We start from the raw sequence: 6,981 nt of genomic DNA, 5'->3' as shown, positions 1-6,981 counted from the left end.
AGTCGATCAGCCCGACACTGCTGCAAACAACTACCAACATGTGTTCAAAGCAAAGTCTTAAGTGGCTTGGTTGGAGTGACTTTTCTCCCAGGTTGTTGCATTTCTCTGACAAGTCCTTTATCTTAACTCATTATGACCTAGTGCATGGAGTACGCCTAGTATTATCATGATTTTTTGGTAAGGCGTCATCCCAATGCATTTTTTCTTGTCATAAGGCCTGCAACAGTAATTTTGCAACGATAATGAATGGTGAAATCATGCCTATGAGATCAAAAAGTTGAGCCACTGTTTTGATGGGACAGCCATCGTTATCGAGTCTGGGATTGGGCCAGAAATGATATGCAAGCTCGTCAGATTGTCAAACGGACTTTTGGAGTCCGATTCTGGTTCTTTAGTTGCGTAATTACAAAAACCTGGCATTACGTTGGATAGAAGGTTTGATGCACACCCTGACATTTTTCATGAATCCCCATTGTTATATCTTAACCCTGATATTTGAAATGAGCACGTTTATTCAAGATGGAGTCGGAAAGAGAAGTGGTAGAACAGGTATTGGAAATCGAACTAGAAATACCAGTATTGGTATAGAGGGAGTGGCTTAATTATTGGATTGGAGAAAAGATAGATGGCGTTTTATGAAGACTTATCATCTCCCCCCTAAAGATGGCATCAAAGGACACAGGACATTGTTAAGGTTTTTAAAATTGATCTTTCCGCGGCTGTTGCAGACTCCCATGCCATTGTAGTTCGGTGAAGAAGATCACGAGAGGGGTCAAAATTGTATCTATATTCTCTATATTCGTCCTCTTTAATCGTGTCCAATTCAGCTTCCTGGCCCTCCAATTGTAAGGAAAGCTACCAGTCACTGATTTTTTCTCCAGGCTGTTGATCACACAGAAAGAAATTGTATCGGCGTGTTAGAAGCGGTACGTGCTGGACGAAAATAATTCGGCAATACATCCCTGGCTCCCCAGGATGGGAGTGTCATCCTTGGTTTTGATGGAAAGCAATAGTCTCTAGAAAGCAACTGCTGGAGTTTGAGTTTGAGGCGGGAATGGAGATAGCCTTGCTGTTCCGCAAGAGGGGGAGTGTCCATGTGGTTGGAGGAGTAGAACAAGGTGAAACCTGTGTTCCATGAACGGAACTCTGCCAAAGTGCAAGAAGATGAAAGTTCTCCGGTTTTAGGGCAAGGTTGATCTTGGAGATGTTCTTGCCCGAACTTATGGCATCGTGATTGACACCTCGAGGTCACGTTCCATTTGAGCTGCAAACAATTCGAAAATGCGATGTTACAGTGCTGTTGATCTGATCATTAGTCGAATTTGGCAAAGAGGCCGTTAATACTATCCACCATGGAGATATCCCAATCAGATGCGTCCAACGAATCCACATCGGAAAGAAAGGAGTCACAAGCGTTGAAATGCTGTGAGAAGACGCTCCTCTTTGAGATCAGCGATTGTTTAGCCAAGTCCATGATATAACCTACAATGTACCGTGAGTGATGGAATAACTGAACCACGGGTGAGACTCGTGAAGGATGTGCAGAGCCTCAGGACGGTTGAGGGCGCAAACGAATCCGAGGAAGGACGTGTTCCACAAGAATGGAAGTGGGGTGAATATCCTTAAAACTGCTGCGCCATGCTGAGATATTTAAAATGAGCAAGTTTATTCGAGATGGAGTCGAGAAGAGAAGTGGTAGAACAGGTATTGGAAATCGAACTAGAAATACCAGTATTGGTATAGAGGGAGTGGCTTAATTATTGGATAGGAGAAAAGATAGATGGCGTTTTATGAAGACTTATCACCCACCTTTGTTACTGTTCGGTCATAATTAGATTCATTTCTTGAACGCAATTTCAATAACTTCGATCCTGGCCTTTCTCTAAAAAAGAGTATCTAATTGGACTTTAGTTCACCACAAGCTCTAATCATTACCCAACATGTCGCAGACGGCAGGGTTAACATACCCAAAGGGGAACCGTGCCCGTGCAAGCCATAGAGGCTACAAAAGTAGTGTGACAAGAGCTGTCCGACTCTTTTGAAGCCACGCGTGAAAGTGCAAATCAAGAATACATTCCTGAGGAGGTAATAAATGAGCTCAAAGCTCATTGCCAACGTTGTCTTGATGCCACGGATGCATTTCAAGCAAGTTTGGTTGTGGTGGAGATGTATGACAAAGAAATTCCCGAACGAGACGTGGATTTTCTAGATGTTTAACAATGGATCTTGTGGAACGGGTCCAAGTCTAAGAAACAAAAACCAGGATATCAAACTCTACAAAAACTGCGAGATCGCCCGTTGCCGTTGACAGGGCAACCAGTGACCCCAAGACCCCCATACCGAGGACCATCAACATTGCATTGAAGCCGGAGGAGCTGCTGTCTTCGGCTACCCTAAGGGGGTTCAGAGCTTGGGGCACGAATTGCGACGCCTTTTTCTCTTCTAATTGCATGGAACGCCTCTCCATATCCAAACAACAGGGCTATTTGCCCTGTTGCTTAGACCTAAAACTTCAGTAGAGCTTTTCATTAAAAGTTGAGCCTGATACCCCCATCTACGGTGACAAGGGGTGCTTGAACAATCTCCGACGGACCTTTGTTGACTATACCCCAATCCTTACTCAACGGTTAAGTTCTTTTCCTGTGACCAAGAGGTCGGAGAATCATTCAGTGGTTGGTACTTGAGACTTCAGGTTGATGGCCAAGAAGCCGAGCTTGAGAATATTCACTTAGACGATCTCTTAAGTCTAAGATTAGTGATAGGAACCAGTGACGCTCAATTATGTGAAGAATTCCTCAGGCAAGAAATCCTGTCACAGGGGGTTCTGGTTCGAATTGCTCAATCGAGAGAAACGGCAGCCTGAGTTGGACATTCCATCTTTGCAGGATCACAATCGGTGGAAATCGATGCAGTGTCCTCGTATAAGAAGAGCAAAAATGCAAGTGCTCTGGATGCGGAGCACCGTCCTCAGCCCATTTAAAGAAGGATTGTCCCGGGAGGAACATAGAATGTCGGAAATGTGGAAGGATCGGTCACTGTGGAAACGTCTGCATGACACCAAATGTCCAGAAGCCTGACACTCAACGACCAAATTGAATGGATGCAAGACAGGTGATGGACGAGAATGTTGGAACGAGCGCAATAGAAACGTCCTTGATACACATTGGGTCAGTATTTTTGAGTCGCCCCACTCCTAGGGCTCTAGTTCATGTGTCCCCAAAGCAAGGACGCCCATTCAAGCTCAACGTGTTACGGGACACAAGGGCAACAGAAATGCTCTTGTCCCTGGATTTGGTTCGGTGGTTCTGCATTCTTATAGATCCCAATCGCAAAAGAAGGATAATTGCTGCTAATAAGACAGACATGGTGTTCGTTGGGGCAGTAGACCTTGAAGTCGAGCACTTGGGTAAATATAGAACCGACGTCACAGCATTTGTCACGCCTGACATGGAGGACCAACTCCTCATTTCTTGGCACAACACGATCCCACTTGATATGATTCCGGAGACCTTCCCATTGCTCCCCAACGACGCGGTCGTTTACACCACCACCCTTATATCTCACAAAAAGACGGAGGTATTCCAAATACCGTTATCACTCCTAGATTTACAACAACTGTACGGAATGTAGCATACTCGTTAATAGAAGAGTATGAGAAGGAGTTAAGTTTCGTGGTGAAATCCGAGGTAATTGAGCCTGCTGACGAACCATCAGAGTGGGTTAGCCCAGCGATTTGAGTTCCAAAACCTGATGGGTCAATGAGTGGTGGTGGATTTTAGTGCCTTGAACAAGTACGTGAGACGTCCTGTGCATCCTTTTCCTTCCCCAAAACAATTAGCACCGTCCATACTGATACAACCGCAAAGCTAGAGAACAATTAGTTTTTGCGTTAGGGCCAACCACTCAATATACCTCTTTGTTCTTACGCCAGTTGGCTACCAAAGATTATTAATACACTGACAAGGGCTGGGGTAAGAACAAAATGCATTACATTCCCTATACATTTACTCATTATGCCAATAAATTTTTAGGTTCATTCCACTATAACTCGCGTTGTTTTACTGGCGAACGACATAGGACAAACCCACACAATCACAAATGGATCCCCTGCCTTCCAATGAACCTTCAATCCCAATGACCACGGAACTAATGTGGCCAGAGCATTTGAACAATGGCTTGAAAGGTTTGAAATCTTTTGCGACCATATCCTGGATGAGCCACCACGCGAAAATCCACTCGCCAATGCTTGCCTCTCCAAAACGAAAAAGAAAAAACTGCTATGGTACATTGGGGAGGGTGAAATACAAGATATTTTATCATTTTGCCCCAAAACCCGAACTAACAAAGACATACAACATCGTTATCGAAACCTTAAGAACGCACTACCGACCAAAATCTTCAAGATGGCAAACAATCACACAATACTGTGCACTCCAACAAGAGCATGGCGAAACTGTGTCCAACATAAAAATTAACGGAAATGATCGTAAATATTAGAAAAAGATGCTTTATAATAATACAAAGAATTCTATATCCTGCCATTTTTGGCCATTTTTGGCCATTTTTTGGCCACTTATTTTGGACCAATTTCTGCCATTTTCTGCCAGGTGGTAGAAAATTGCTTTTAATAATTTCTCATCCCTGGTTGTGAGTGCTCTAGCCAACCAAAAGGATCCAAAGACGCTCCCTCAACATCACCCGGCAAGGTTGTTTAAAAACAGTGGGAAACATCTCTTGGGACAACGATACCGCACTATTACTCTTCCATAATCACTGGATCATTGTTCCACATGCGGCGAGATCAAAGTTTTGTTGGAACTGCACCAATCTCATCAAGGCCTTTGGCGAACAGAAGCCCACGCTCGCGGGATGTACTTATGGCCTGGCATCAATAATGACATCAAACAAATGATAGCCAAATGCAGACAATGCGTGGAGGCACTTCCAAGCAAATGCCGTGAGCCTCTTGTGCAAACATGATCCAATCGTCCATTTGAATCTGTTTCTGTGGATCTCTTCTCATTGGCAGGGAGAACTTATCTCGTAATGGTTGATTGATACCCTGGGTGGCCATGCGTTTCAAACAGTCACGCGGAAGCAGGTGTTAAAGCCATGAAGGTTTTGCTCAAGAAATGTTCATGGGACTGGGTCGCTTTTCAATCTGCACTCCTTCAGTGGAGGAACACTCCTAAATCTGACGGTCTTGGCCCCGCGCAATGGTTGTTTAGCGATATCAACGCACCCTAAACCCCGCACACCCAAACAACTACCATCGGCTCACAGACTTGGATATGGAACATGCAGAGGAAAAAAGAGAGGAAATTAGTTGCTTCTATCAAAGCTCACCAAGACGAACACTCGATCGAGAGAACTCCCAACATTACAAGTCGGAGCATCCGTGAGAGTCCAGTATCCAATAACAAGAAAATGAAAATCGGTTGCAAAAATTCAAGAAGTTCGAGGCAACGGGAGATCATATGTCATCCAGGAGAATGGTCGACGGTATGTAAGAAATCGCCGTCATCTCGTTCCAAACACGAATACGAGTACTAAGGAATCGCCTCTTGACCTGAATTCTCCCACAACCTCACCGAGGCCACGTCGTACAAGAAGAAGCCCAAATCGCTTAAACCTTTTGCCGAAATTCCCCTGGACTTGGGTGAAGTGTTCAGTCATAATTAAATTCGTTTCTTGAACGCAATTTCAATAACTTCGATCCTGGCCGTTCTCTGAATAAAGAGTATCTAATCGGACTTTAGTTCACCACATGCTCTAATCATTACCCAACATTTACTTTCAATATAACAAGGGCAAGCCAAGCCAGCCACAGGCAAAAAGGAACCGAGTGGCCAATAACTTGGTCTATGATTATGGACAGCTATTTTGTTTAATGCTGCCGATGGCACGTTCAGTTTCATACATTTGTACATACACAACACCCATACAAAAAAAAACCTGTGGACCTATGAAAAGGCTTTGTTCACCTTGTTCTTTAGACAAAGGTCTATAGATGTTCTGTGAACCAGAGGTTTTGAGTTTTGTATTATTTAATCAAAGGTTGCTAGTTTTTATTGTTATGTATTTCCAACAGAAAATAAACGAGTTCGGGTGAAAAAGACGCCATTGAAAATGAGGTATCGCTAATCGGTTGGGTCTTTTTGGTTCAAATTACATCTTAGCAATGACGGTATCAGATGGTAGTGCTGTAAGAATTAAGGGACAACGGATTATGAAGTTTCAACGCAAATCACTGAATGGGGCATTTATTTCTCCCTTAGTTGAAGGCTGCACCACAAATCAGGTTGCGGCGAACCAACAACCGTTGGATTTGAATCTAAAGAAATTCCCAAATCTCAAAGGGATCAAGTTCACAGAAGCAACCATGGATCCCAGATCAAGAGAGGTGGATGTTTTAATCGGAAAACCTCTCTATACACACCTAATCATAGACATACCGATACGAGGAAAATTATTTGAACCTGCAGCTCAAGAAATCAAATTGCGAACAACGTTAGTGGGGGCTCTTCACGTAGAGATGGAAAATAGAGCTCCTCGAGTCCATTGGCAAGTAGTGAGGAACAAAGAATCTATTGACCTCTCTGAGTTTTGACAAATCGTCCAAATGGTCATGAAATTCATGATGAAAAACGTGGCACTTGTTCTAGACATCAGCAAGATGTTCATGTCAGTTCGAGTGGAACAAGACAACGACGCTCTACGTTTCATCTGGACGGATCAGAACCAACATTCAAAAGCACTGTGTATGCTTGTTCTGACCTTTGGAGTAATCTCGGCTCCCTTCCAGGCTATTTGGGTTGTCAAAGAACACACCCGAAAATTTGGCAAATTCTACCCTCGAGCTGCAGCAGCCTTAACCGACATGTACGTGGATGATCTTCCGACTGGCTCAAACTCCGTGGAAGAGGCCCAGGCGCTGGCCAATGACGTCTATAAGCTCCTCAGCTATGCAGGAATGCAAAC

This window comes from Tigriopus californicus, chromosome 9 (assembly GCF_007210705.1).
Source record: "Tigriopus californicus strain San Diego chromosome 9, Tcal_SD_v2.1, whole genome shotgun sequence".
Classification (NCBI taxonomy): Eukaryota; Metazoa; Arthropoda; class Copepoda; order Harpacticoida; family Harpacticidae; genus Tigriopus; species Tigriopus californicus.
The sequence above is the reverse complement of the archived record's forward strand: the minus strand, read 5'-3'. Positions refer to the sequence as shown.